The 11,305-nt window shown below is 44.3% G+C and overlaps 1 long non-coding RNA gene and 1 pseudogene across 3 annotated transcripts; both read right to left on the bottom strand.

Annotated features, from left to right (window-relative positions):
* Window positions 1-292: 292 nt before the first annotated feature.
* On the bottom strand, window positions 293-2,501 carry LOC125537460 (annotated as a pseudogene).
* Window positions 2,502-6,245: 3,744 nt separating this feature from the next.
* LOC125537457 lies at window positions 6,246-8,742 on the bottom strand. 3 transcript variants are annotated; one of them, XR_007295915.1, is made up of 4 exons: window positions 7,532-8,742; window positions 7,094-7,196; window positions 6,854-7,025; window positions 6,246-6,753 (listed from the first exon to the last, which is right to left on the bottom strand). It is a non-coding gene; the product is annotated as an uncharacterized LOC125537457 (long non-coding RNA). The 3 variants fall into 3 exon arrangements; XR_007295916.1 differs by having other exon boundaries at window positions 6,879-7,025; XR_007295914.1 differs by having other exon boundaries at window positions 6,246-7,025.
* Window positions 8,743-11,305: the final 2,563 nt, after the last annotated feature.

Here is an 11,305-nt window from a genome sequence, read left to right as displayed (position 1 = left end):
GAGCCTCACACCTGCTCCGCTAAATCTGTCGCCATAATCAAGACTGGAAATCTGTAATAATCTTCAAGATTGGAACAAGGCAATGTTTCTAGCTAGTCTCTGTTGATTTAACAGGTCGCTTCATTTGTAATCCTTGATCTGGAGCAGCAGTTCCATTTCTACTGCTAGAGCAGAGCTCCTCTGCAACGAACCGGCCATCACAACACAAAGAAAATTATGGTCCACCCACAGCATTGCACAAATGATTCTGTTAAACAACAAATGGGACCTTCACACAGACACTTGAATTTGCGCATACACAACATAATATAGGTACTTAATTGGAAATTTAGGTTGGCATACCAAATGTAAGATGTATTACAGTTTATAATACAGGCTTCTGAAACCGCATTTACACTGCAGAGTGCAGACCCGTACCTTCCTCATCTTGATGCAATTCTCCCCATAGTGGTCTCGAGTAATTAACATGCAGCTTTCTGATGACTTTGACATCAATATATTCAGAGAAAACGGTACCTCTACAGCACAGGACACGTTGAAATGGCATTTACTCGAGCAGGCATAAATGTAAACCTGACATGTTGAACTCACCCACGATTACAAACAGCTGAATGAGAAGACATACTAATTGACCACGCGTTTCTCTTTTCTCATTTCAACCTCCCAACTAGAAACAAATCTAGTTGGTTGATTACAGTGACTTCCACTTTTCTAGATTGATCAAGCGGACTTGCTCCTCTCTTATTTAAACTACACAGCTGAAGATAAACCACTTATTTAAGCACGAGCTATGCAAGAAGCCAGCACCAGCAGGTTCATGTCGACAGATGTATCAATGCATCATCACTGGCGTTCAATTGACGAATAGCACGATCTGCAAAGATATGAGTCACAAAAATCATAAGCATGTCAGCTAATTGAATGGAAGCAGCGCAGCTGCATTTCGTAAAGAAAAAAAGAAGAAGCATAAGCATGCCATTGCTAAAACTTCACTTCTACGAAGAATGAAAATTGGGACATACAAATGATTGAGTTTGGAAGGTGTGCTTCAGGTTGAGTACAAACTACTCCCTCTGTCCCATAATATAAGCGTTTTTGACACTTTTTTGACACTACATAGTGTCAAAAACGCTCCTATATTATGCGATGGAGGGAGTACAAAGGAGACAACATATACAAGTTCCCGGTTATACTTATCTAGTTCATGTTCCAGCACAGATACCATCATCCATATTTTTATGTTGCTTGCCAACAAAAATACTACGTACTTGTACTATGGTCTCTGAGACTCTGACCAAAAATTCCCAATTCATAACTAAATAAATATCCAAGCACGATGCTAGTACCTGGAGTGTAGAAGCTGGTGTAGGGAATGGCAGTGCAGACGCTTCCCCTGCTGGACACCTTTCTTACTCGGCCGGACTTGAGCTCGATGGTGAACAGGCCAACAATAGTCCTCACGAAAATGACACCGACGCCTTCGGCGAAACCACTCACATCGGGCGTGATCATGAGGGCGCGAGAGGGGAGCAGCTTCCCGAGGTCGACGACACGATGTTGTACCCACGCTGCAGCTCCATCGGGATCGACTTCCATGGACCAGAGGTAGATGCTGGATTCCTGCACGCCTGCAAATCCCAGTGTGCCGTCCTCCGCTGTTATGAGGACGATGTTATTCTCATGCACGTCCGGCCGGTCAATCACCGATAGCTTCCTCTCGCCAACAAAGTCGCATTGCAGAATTCGCGTGCTCGGATCGCAGAGGAAGTAGACTGCGTTTCCCGAGAGGGCGCTTGGCTGCATCTCGATGGAAGCATCCGGATGCTCAACAAAGCTCGTGCTGCTCCATGAACTCGCTTCCGACGAGTAGAAGCACGCGGACGTGATCCAGATCCTCTCCTCCTTGTCGGTGCCCACGAATGCCACAAGGAAGGGGTCGTCGCCATGGCAGTCGAGGTGGTCGCAGCCATCTACGGCGCAGAGCACCGCCGCGTTCCAGGACTTGGGGGTCTCGGGAAGGGGAATCCTCCGGTGCCCGTCGGTGACGGGGTCCCAGACGACGAACTCAGCGGGCTTCTGTTCTGATTCTGAATCGTAGAAGAGGGCTCGGCCATGGCGGGCATCGAGTGCGTACCAGCAGCGGCGGTCGGTGCGTGGCGGGCGGAAGGACTTCGCGGTGGGGACGAATCGGGCGACGCAGGGATCCTCGTCGTAGAGGCGGTGGAGGAATCCCAGCATGGGCAGTGCCCCGTGGAACTTGCGGTAGCTGCGGAGGAAAGCGTTACCCGTGAGGAGGCGGCGCCAGGGCTTGGAGACGAGGCAGGCGCGGACGAGGCACCCGGGCTCGTCGGGCGGGAGGCGAAGCAGGATCTCCACGACCACATCGTCCATCAGCGCCGTCGCCGGCGGCATGTCGGAGGAGTTTTTGCTGGGGACGGAACAAGAGGAGGAATGCGACAAGTACTGCTTCGGCTCTCTTGTCCGTTCTCACTGCCTCCCGGCCCCACTCAAGCTGTTAAGAGTAGGAGATGTCAGATGGGAAAGTCTCGAGTGAATCTTTCTTTTCTTTTCTTTTTTATAGGAAATACAACCTGTATTTTTAAAAATAGTAGAAACTTCTGATTTATTCATCTTCAATCATGACAATACAACGAACAGAAGTAATAAAAGATAGAGAATTAACGGTCTGTCTAACATCAGGGTTATTATTGGGTGTAGAGGGAGGGAGAGGCTCACCCCCTAAAATTCAGGGGAGGAGAGATTAATCGGTTGAAAGGATAGTGTAAAATTTATGTAGGTATAAAATTATCGTAAAATATACATCCATATTTGTATACCACCTAGTGATGATTTGTAGTAGATAATTAAAAAGTTGTCATGCTAAGAACCCAAAGTAGGAAGGATTATGCTAGGTAGCGTTTCATATCAAAAACATTCCTTTTATCATTTACCTACTCGAGGACGAGTAGCAATTAAGCTTGGGGATGCTGATACGTCTCCGTCGTATCTATAATTTTTGATTGTTTCATGTCAATATTCTACAACTTTCATATACTTTTGTTAACTTTTTATATTATTTTTGTGACTAACATATTGGTCCAGTGCCCAGTGCCAATTCCGTTTGTTGCATGTTTTTTGTTTCGCAGAATTGTTGAGAAACGCAGCATGCAATTTTAAGAAAATTCCTACGCTCACGCAAGATCTATTTAGGAGACGCACATCAACGAGAGGGAGAGAGTGTGTCCATGTACCCTTGTAGACCGAAAGCGGAAGCGTTCGACAACGCGGTTGATGTAGTCGAACTTCTTCTCGTTCCGACCGATCAAGCACCGAACATACGGCACCTTCGAGTTCTGCACACGTTCAGCTCGATAACGTCCCTCGAACTCTTGATCCAGCAAAGTGTCGAGGGAGAGTTACATCAGCATGACGACATGGTGACGATGATGGTGAAGTGATCCGCGCAGGACTTCGCCTAAGCACTACGAAGATATGACCAGAGGTGTAATCTATGGAGGGAGACGCCGCACACGACTAATATATGTTGTTGTGTTTTCTAGGCGCCTCCCCCCTCATATATATATATATATATATGCGAATTATTCTGGTTAATCGTGTTCTATATGATGTTAGTGTAATTTAGAAACGTTTTTTAGCAACTAAATACCGGTTTTAAATAGGAATCTCGCTCGTTGGCGGATTTTGCTCTCGGGTCATGATGAAATTGCATTTTTTGTAATTTTACTGCCTGAGTTGTTCGACCTGAACTTCCCCCTGTGCTAGGTTGAACTTCCGCCAACATTGTCTAAATGAGGCTTGTGATACACCGTTGGAAAGCTATGTACACAAGTATCATGACCCAAGTCAAACTTTTGGCAAAATGTAAGCGGTTTAAGAGCAGTTTCGAAAATCATTTTTTCTTCATACAGAAAACGTGAATCGTATTTTCGATCACATTTCTAAACCGTTCATCGAAATGAGGCAAATAATATGGCGTTGGAAAGCTACTGCAAAACCGCTCCTTCCACATATTGAATGTTTTCTCTAATTCCCTATTGATAAAGAGTAATTTGGCAAATCGTAAAATTTCGCAAACTGAACAACCGAGTTCGTATTTTTATGACATTTCTAAATGGCTAATGCAATTGAGGCAAATGATATGGCATTGGAAAGCTTATGAAAATACTCTACTTTTTCACGCTAAAAGTTTTTTCTAATTTTGAACGGTTTAAAAGTAATTTAGAAAATGGTATAAGTTCCACCGAGTTTGTATTTTCGAGCTAATTTTTTAACCGTAATTCCGAATGCAGCAAATGATATGGCATTGGAAAGCTTGGGAAAATGCGAAACTTTTTGGTATATATATTATTTCTCCCAATTCGTTACAGTTTTAAGTCAATTTTGAAAATGGCTAAAAACATATGTTTGCTGTAATTTCTAAAACTTTATCGGAATGTGGCAAATAATATACCGCTGAAAAGCTACGGAAAATGTGAAACTTTTTCATGTTGACGGTTTTCTCTGATTCCTATCCGTTTCAAGTAATTTCGAAAACGACGAGATCACGCATTCTGTCTTTATCGCGAAACGGATTTTTCAAAAATGCACCACGTGAAGACTTGAACTTCTCGTCATGTCTACTTGAACTTCACTCTATTTTTATGTGCTTTTTTCTATCCTAGTTCTCCATCCACTCACCAGAATTGAGCAAGTGATATATTGATGAAAAGTTGTTGTAAACACACAACTTTCCCGTGTTGATCATCTTTTCATACTCGCGATTGTTTTAAAAGTTTTTCATCCGAAATTCATTCAGTGCAGTCGTTGAACTTCCTGCTGTTTTCACGTTGAACTTCTATGACGTATTTTCGTCTATAATTTTCTCATCCATTCGTTAGTGTTACACAAATGATATTCCTTTTACACAAACCTCTCTTTTTTTTTACTTTTTCCGACCGAGGACTTGAACTTATAATAACAAAAAGTGGACATTGCCCTTTAATTCATTTTTCTCATATTAAACACACACCATGTAGTACATTAACTTTATCCATTGTAATTTGAATTTTTTATTTTCTTTTTGAAATCAAATTGCTACCAAATAATAACTGAATTTCTTTGTGGATTGAGAGAATTGTTTTAAAATGCATTTTTTCCCTTTTTGTGTTTTGAAACAAGGAAATACAAGGTGAACCTCTCTCGCAAGAATTTTGAACCTTCCCAGATAGAGCACTTGAACTTCTTTCAACAAACCTTTTAAGCTTTCATTTTTTATACTTTTATTTTCACCTGAAATGCATTTATTGCAGTACTTGAACTTCTCGTTGTTTTCATCATGAACTTCTGTCACATTTTTGTGTATACGTCGAATTACATACAATTGAAGGTCGGACATCATTTTTTGCCATTTTTGAAAACATGTAATTGGAGGTCGGACGTCCCGCAATATAAATTCTGATCCTTGCACGGAGGTGCACGTGAACTTTTTGCAACAAGTCTAAGTTTTTTATATACTTCGAACTTCTATGTTATTTTAAATTGAACTTCTTAGTCTTATTTCCTCGAAAAAAATATGTTTTCAAATAAGCATCAAACATTTTTAAAATTGAACCACATACTTTTATTTTCCCTAGAAATGGAAAGAATTTTAGATTTTCCATATACATCAATTTTTTATTTCTTGATTTAAATTTAACTTCATGATTTTATTTCTTTGGTAGCAAGGAAATATATTTTTTATAAATACCGAACTGCTCTATTTTTGTAAATTGGACTTCTTGGTTTCCTAGTTTTGTAATAAGTATTAAACCGCTTTGTTATTTAAATTTGAACTTCGAAAGTTTTTTCTTTTGAAATGGTGAAATCCTTTTTATGAATTTTGAACTGTTCTATTTTAAGATTTTGAAATACTGCGTTATTTTATTTTGAACTTCGTGTTTTCATTCTTTAATAAGCAGGAAATTTTGAATTTTGTATAAACATCACACTGCTCCATTTTTTCAATCGAACTTCTAGGATTTTTTCTAACGGAGAATATCCCGTCTTTATTTAAAAAATGAGATGTTTTTTCATTCTACCTTCTTGGGTTTCTAATAAACTTTGATCTTCTTTGTCTTCTAAATTTGAACCCCAAGGTTTTTTCTTGAAACGGGGAAATCCTTCTTTTTATAGTTTTTGAAATGATCATTTTTTAATTTGAAATTCTAGGTTTTTCACTCGTGTGCGCACAGTTTTTAGAGAGAAAATAAAGCATGCGTACATTTTTGTGAAGTAAATAGCAAGAGAGAAAAATATAAGGATGTAGTGTTGAGAGAAAGCCTATTGCTTAGGCCAACACACGTCCATCAATCCTACAAGCGCGCACACACACACATGTCCTGTAACCACACAGGAGTATAACTGTAGTACAACTTGGCGTACATCTGTAGTAGAATTTTCATGGTCGCTGACATACAACTGTAGTAGAACTTAGCGTATAGCCGTAGTAGAACTTCACCACCACCGGCGTTTAGTCGTAGTAGAACATATAGGTGTAGTAGAACGTCTTGTGGTGATAACAAGTGCAGGTGGCGCAACTTGCTACCGCAGAAGCAGTCAGCAGAAGGAGGGCTGACTCGGAACAGAAGGCTTGCGCGTGCGGATTCAGATTGCTTGCGCTGGATACTGAACAAAAGGATTCTGCCAGCGACCGCGTTGGTCTAGCGACGCGAGGTGAGTGGCATCGCGAAGGGAGTGAGAGGAGCCAATCAACACCTGCCAGTTCAGATCAATAATTTTTTGTTAGTTCAAAATTAAGAGTAGATAAGCAGCAAGACTAGCATATTTTCCCTTTTTTTGTTTGTAGAAGATGTACATTGGTGCTGCTGTTTGAAAACGACCTCTGTTGCTGTGTGAAACATCTGGTTGAGTATTCTACAAACTTGTCCATCCGCTTCAATAATTCATAGCATTGACCATACAAATTCAGAGTGCATTCAATAGTAGGAATGACATGACACCATCAACTGTCGACTAAATCTAACATCCTACAATCAAATTATGAACAAGTGAGGTCGTGTTGTAAAACATTGTTGATCTAGAATTATTTTTTCACCTGCTAGTAGCTTTTTCCTACAGCTGCTCGTTGCTGCTTGCTTGCCTGCCAAAAGCAGCACTCACGTGCCAAGAAATGTTGCTGCTGCCGGCCAAATCGTCAACTGCACATGTATGTGGCACAAAGGTGTTGGTTTTCCTTAAAGAGAGATACAGTGAACTGTCTGTACATAGAGGCTCAAAAAGGAATATACTGAGGAAATATTGTTGAACAATTTGATTGATTACTTCACTACAAATGTTCATCTACAAAAAAGAAGGATCGATGACTGAGAATTGCTAATCATGGAGCTTTGCTATTGCATTTGTATTCTCACTTATGGCTCTGACATTGCTGCCAATCAATCAACCACACATTTATGCTAGCAGTTTAAACACCTAACACATGGATTTCCTCCTTGTACGTAGCAGTGGCAGGAGCAGACTCCACGTTTCTTACCAGATTCCTCAAGGGGCGCTCCAGAAAGCGTTGAGACGGCGATGTTCGCAACTGTGAACCTCCCTCGGCTCCATTCCTCGTTGATGCCATCTTCTTCTCAAACTTGAAGCCTGAAAAATGCTTCATATTTCACCGATGTACAAGTCCTTGAGTCCATGTGCCTGTTTTGCCTTACAGTCCACATGCCTCCTCTGAGGTCTCTGACTTCTTTGGTCACATAGAAAGTGCATGCATGTTGTAGGCATGAAGCAAGCAAGCAAGTAAGCAAAGCTCTCTACTATGAAGATGACGAAGCTTTGCATTTGCTGGGCCTCAGCCATGAAATTGCTTTTGTTCATGGTGGTTCAGGCTTTTCCTAGTGAGCAACCTAGTTGCCTGAACTTCTGAAGAACAAAAACAAGTACGGTGTCAAGTTAGATTTTCCGAGTAGCTAGTTCCTCAAAATTGTCAGCTGAAGGTCGGTGCCTCCTCCAGCTGTAGGTCGACGTCTCCTACAGCTGAAGGTTGCGGCCTCCTCCAGCTGCAGGTCGGGGCCAATCCACGCATGGGCTGGTAGTCAACCATTTAGCTTGCTAGACTGAATGTATTTCTTTTGGACTTGCCGTGGCTGGAGGATGGGGGAGCTGGATCGGGGCATCACTCGTCAGCGTGTACGCAACTAGGACGATAAACGACATGGGCTGCCATCGCGCACACGACCTTGGGCAGCAGCGGAGCCAGAGGTAGACGAAGGCCAGCGTGTCGTGGAGGCGGTCGGATAGGAAGGCTACAGCGACAGGTGGAGGATGGCCGCGGCGGTCGCTTGCTGTGGTAGGAGGCCGGTGGCTGCAGGTGGAAGAAGGTGGAGGTGGCCGGCGCCGTCGTCGAAGCAGGTGGAGGGAGGCAGCAGGAGGCGCATCGGGACCGGAAGGGCGGCGGCGGGAGGCGCGTCGGGGGGCGGCGGATGGAGGCGCGTCGGGGCCAGGGTGGGCGAAGTAGTGGCGAAGGCGCGTCACAGCCAGGGTGGGCGGCGGCGGGGGCGCACCGGGGCCGAGGGATGCAGCGGCGGGAAGCACGCCGGGGTCGTGGGGCTAGCGGCGGGAGGTGCGCCGGAGCCAGGGAGACGGCGGCGGGAGGTTGGCCGGGGAGGATCGTGGGAGGACGCAGGGGGAGTGGATAAGGTGGGCGCCGAGGGATTTTTTTTCTTTTACGGGAAGTTCGGGCGGGTTGGCCTTTTCAGATCCAGGAACATCTCCGCGCCCTCTTATAGGCCCGATCGTGATTCGAATAGTTATTCTGATCCTCGGATTAGAATAGTGTTACTTTTTCTATGTATATAAGGGCCCAATGAAATTCTCCTGAGATCCACACCAGATATAACAGAAAAACACCGCACCACACTCCACCCGCTGCCCCGATCCCCACCTCCTCCCTCGATTCCATCCGCCGAACGCCAGATCTCGCCGTCGCCGCCCCCACGACCCGCGTTGCCGTCGCCACTCCTTCTCCGTCATCGATGCACTCCCTCCTCATGGCCGGCGCGCTCCCTCCCCTGCCAGCGCGCTCCCTCCCTGCGGCCGGCGCGCTCCCTCCTCGCGGCTAGCACGCTCACTCCCCGGCCGGCACGCTCCCTCCCCGCGGTCGGTATGCTCCCTCCCCAACCGGCGCGCTCCCTTCCTGCGGCTGGCGAGCTCCCTCCCCGGATGGCGTGCTCCCTCCCCACGGCCGACACACGCCTGCCAATTCTCCTCTGTGACCGGCGCGGTCCCTCCCCGCCGCTGCAGTCCGCACCTCCTCCATAGATGGCCTGCACCAGCCGCTACAGCCCATCGAGGTGGTGGTCGTCTTCCTCGACCCTGATCCACATCTGCCTGAGCTTCTATGGCTGACCTGCCCAATCGTCGATGGATTCCTTCTCCAAACAGTACAATGGCTACTCCCGCTTTGCCTCGACCTCCCTTCTCCCCCACACGGCGAATGTCCTGCTCCCTACAACACCCATACCGTTCTTTCTCCCCTAGATGCATCTGGTCTCTCTTCAATTACAGGTCAGCACCAGCGGTGCGAACAAAAAAAGGTCAGCATCTGGTCCTCGAGAAGTTCAGTGTGTTGATTTTCTGAAGATCATTAAGTGGACTATAACTATGTATATTTTGCAGGGCCCTGTGATAGGGCATCCATCTTTTTTCATCGAGGTCCATCTGCGTCGAGGCCACCCTGCCATTGTAAAATTTTGCTCTCAAAGGTGTCTGTTATTATGTAGGTAAAACAACCTAAAGTTTTTCTATACCTCAACAAGTTGAACTGGTTATGTATCACCGTAAGTGTAATATACTGCAGTCCAATGTTTGATTATTCAGCAGGCCAATGTGTTCATTAACCAATTCTGTGCACTAAAAAATTATAGCAGGTAGAATGTTTGTGAATCTGTATATTAAAAGTAGTTGGTCAGTAGGCTAATGGCTGCACTGTCTCCGTGGAATAGTTTTCTGGCTCATTTCTACTAGTTGCCATCCCCACCCGCGACACCTTCTCTTCTTGTTATCACCACAAAAACAGAGCACGCAAAAAGACTCGGGTGCTAGTCGCCGTCCACCTCCTCAGGCACCTCTCCGCGTCTTGAGAGTTAGCTGCGGCTTTCCATTGCCATATACACGTAGTTTGTTGTTTTGCCCAACCACTTATATATGCGTGCATGTTTCCATTTTTGCCAAATTTTGTTGATCTTTTGTTTTGAGAAACAAATGTGCATGTGAACATGAGAAAAAAGTCTATACAAAGAAGTTCATGTATTACTAACCCAGAAGGTTCGTGTATTACTAAGTGTGTGCACCTATAATTTCTCCCTCCATATATGTGTGTATGTATGTTTGTATGTTCTGCCAATTCCACTTTAGCTTTGACCAAGGTTCACCAGCCATGTAAACAATAGTTCGGCGCATACGTCCTTCACAATATTATCTATCCCCATTATTCAGTTTAAAATTGTGTTGTCTAGTTCTAGTTCTATTCTATTTTTCTAAAGTTCAATAGTATCAGTGCAAGCAAAAAACTAGGGTTTTGATATGTTGGTTTCAGTTTTAGAAATCCTTCAGGAAAAAATGCAAAAGAAAAATGGAGCAGGAGTCGCAGGCCTCAAGACCTCTCTCCACTTTGTGGCTTCTTGTTCTCAAAGCACAAGCTGCTACTGCTACTATTAGTAAACTACTTCTGCTCACTATAATGAGCTGAGCGGCGTTGCCCAACTACGTGGATGCTCGCCTGCTCACCGAGTGTCGCGATAGTCCACCCGAAGCCATCAGCAAGAGCAGCTTGCAACAGTCCCGCCTCTCGTTCGTCCAGTGCTCCAAGAGGCCAGGGCAGAAAAGTCGGTCATCTTCTGATGAGCCCTGCTCCAACAGGAACCTCTCCCTACCTCTCTCAGCTACTGATGGGCACCATAGTGTGAAGTTGATGTAGAGAACAAGTTCTGATTATGTACTCTGTACATGCTTGTTGATATGTCAATGAGAACCAACTTTTTTCTTCAGGTTGTTGTGATGATGTTTGATAGTTAATATTTTTGCAAGTACAAAACTCCAGGTTATGAAATTTTGATGGACATGAGACTTATTTTGACCTTGCATTGTTAAAAGATCTGCCAAAACTTTCTTACATGTAGATGCACCCACGTCCGCTTCTTTGACCTTCTTCATATATGTTTTGTGTTTAAAATTGCTTAATGAAAATTATGTTCTAAGAAGTTCATATATTACTGAGTGTAAAGGTCATGTATTATAACTACCTAGTAAGTGA

This window comes from Triticum urartu, chromosome 2 (assembly GCF_003073215.2).
Source record: "Triticum urartu cultivar G1812 chromosome 2, Tu2.1, whole genome shotgun sequence".
Classification (NCBI taxonomy): Eukaryota; Viridiplantae; Streptophyta; class Magnoliopsida; order Poales; family Poaceae; genus Triticum; species Triticum urartu.
This window is presented reverse-complemented; position numbering and strand designations above follow the sequence as displayed.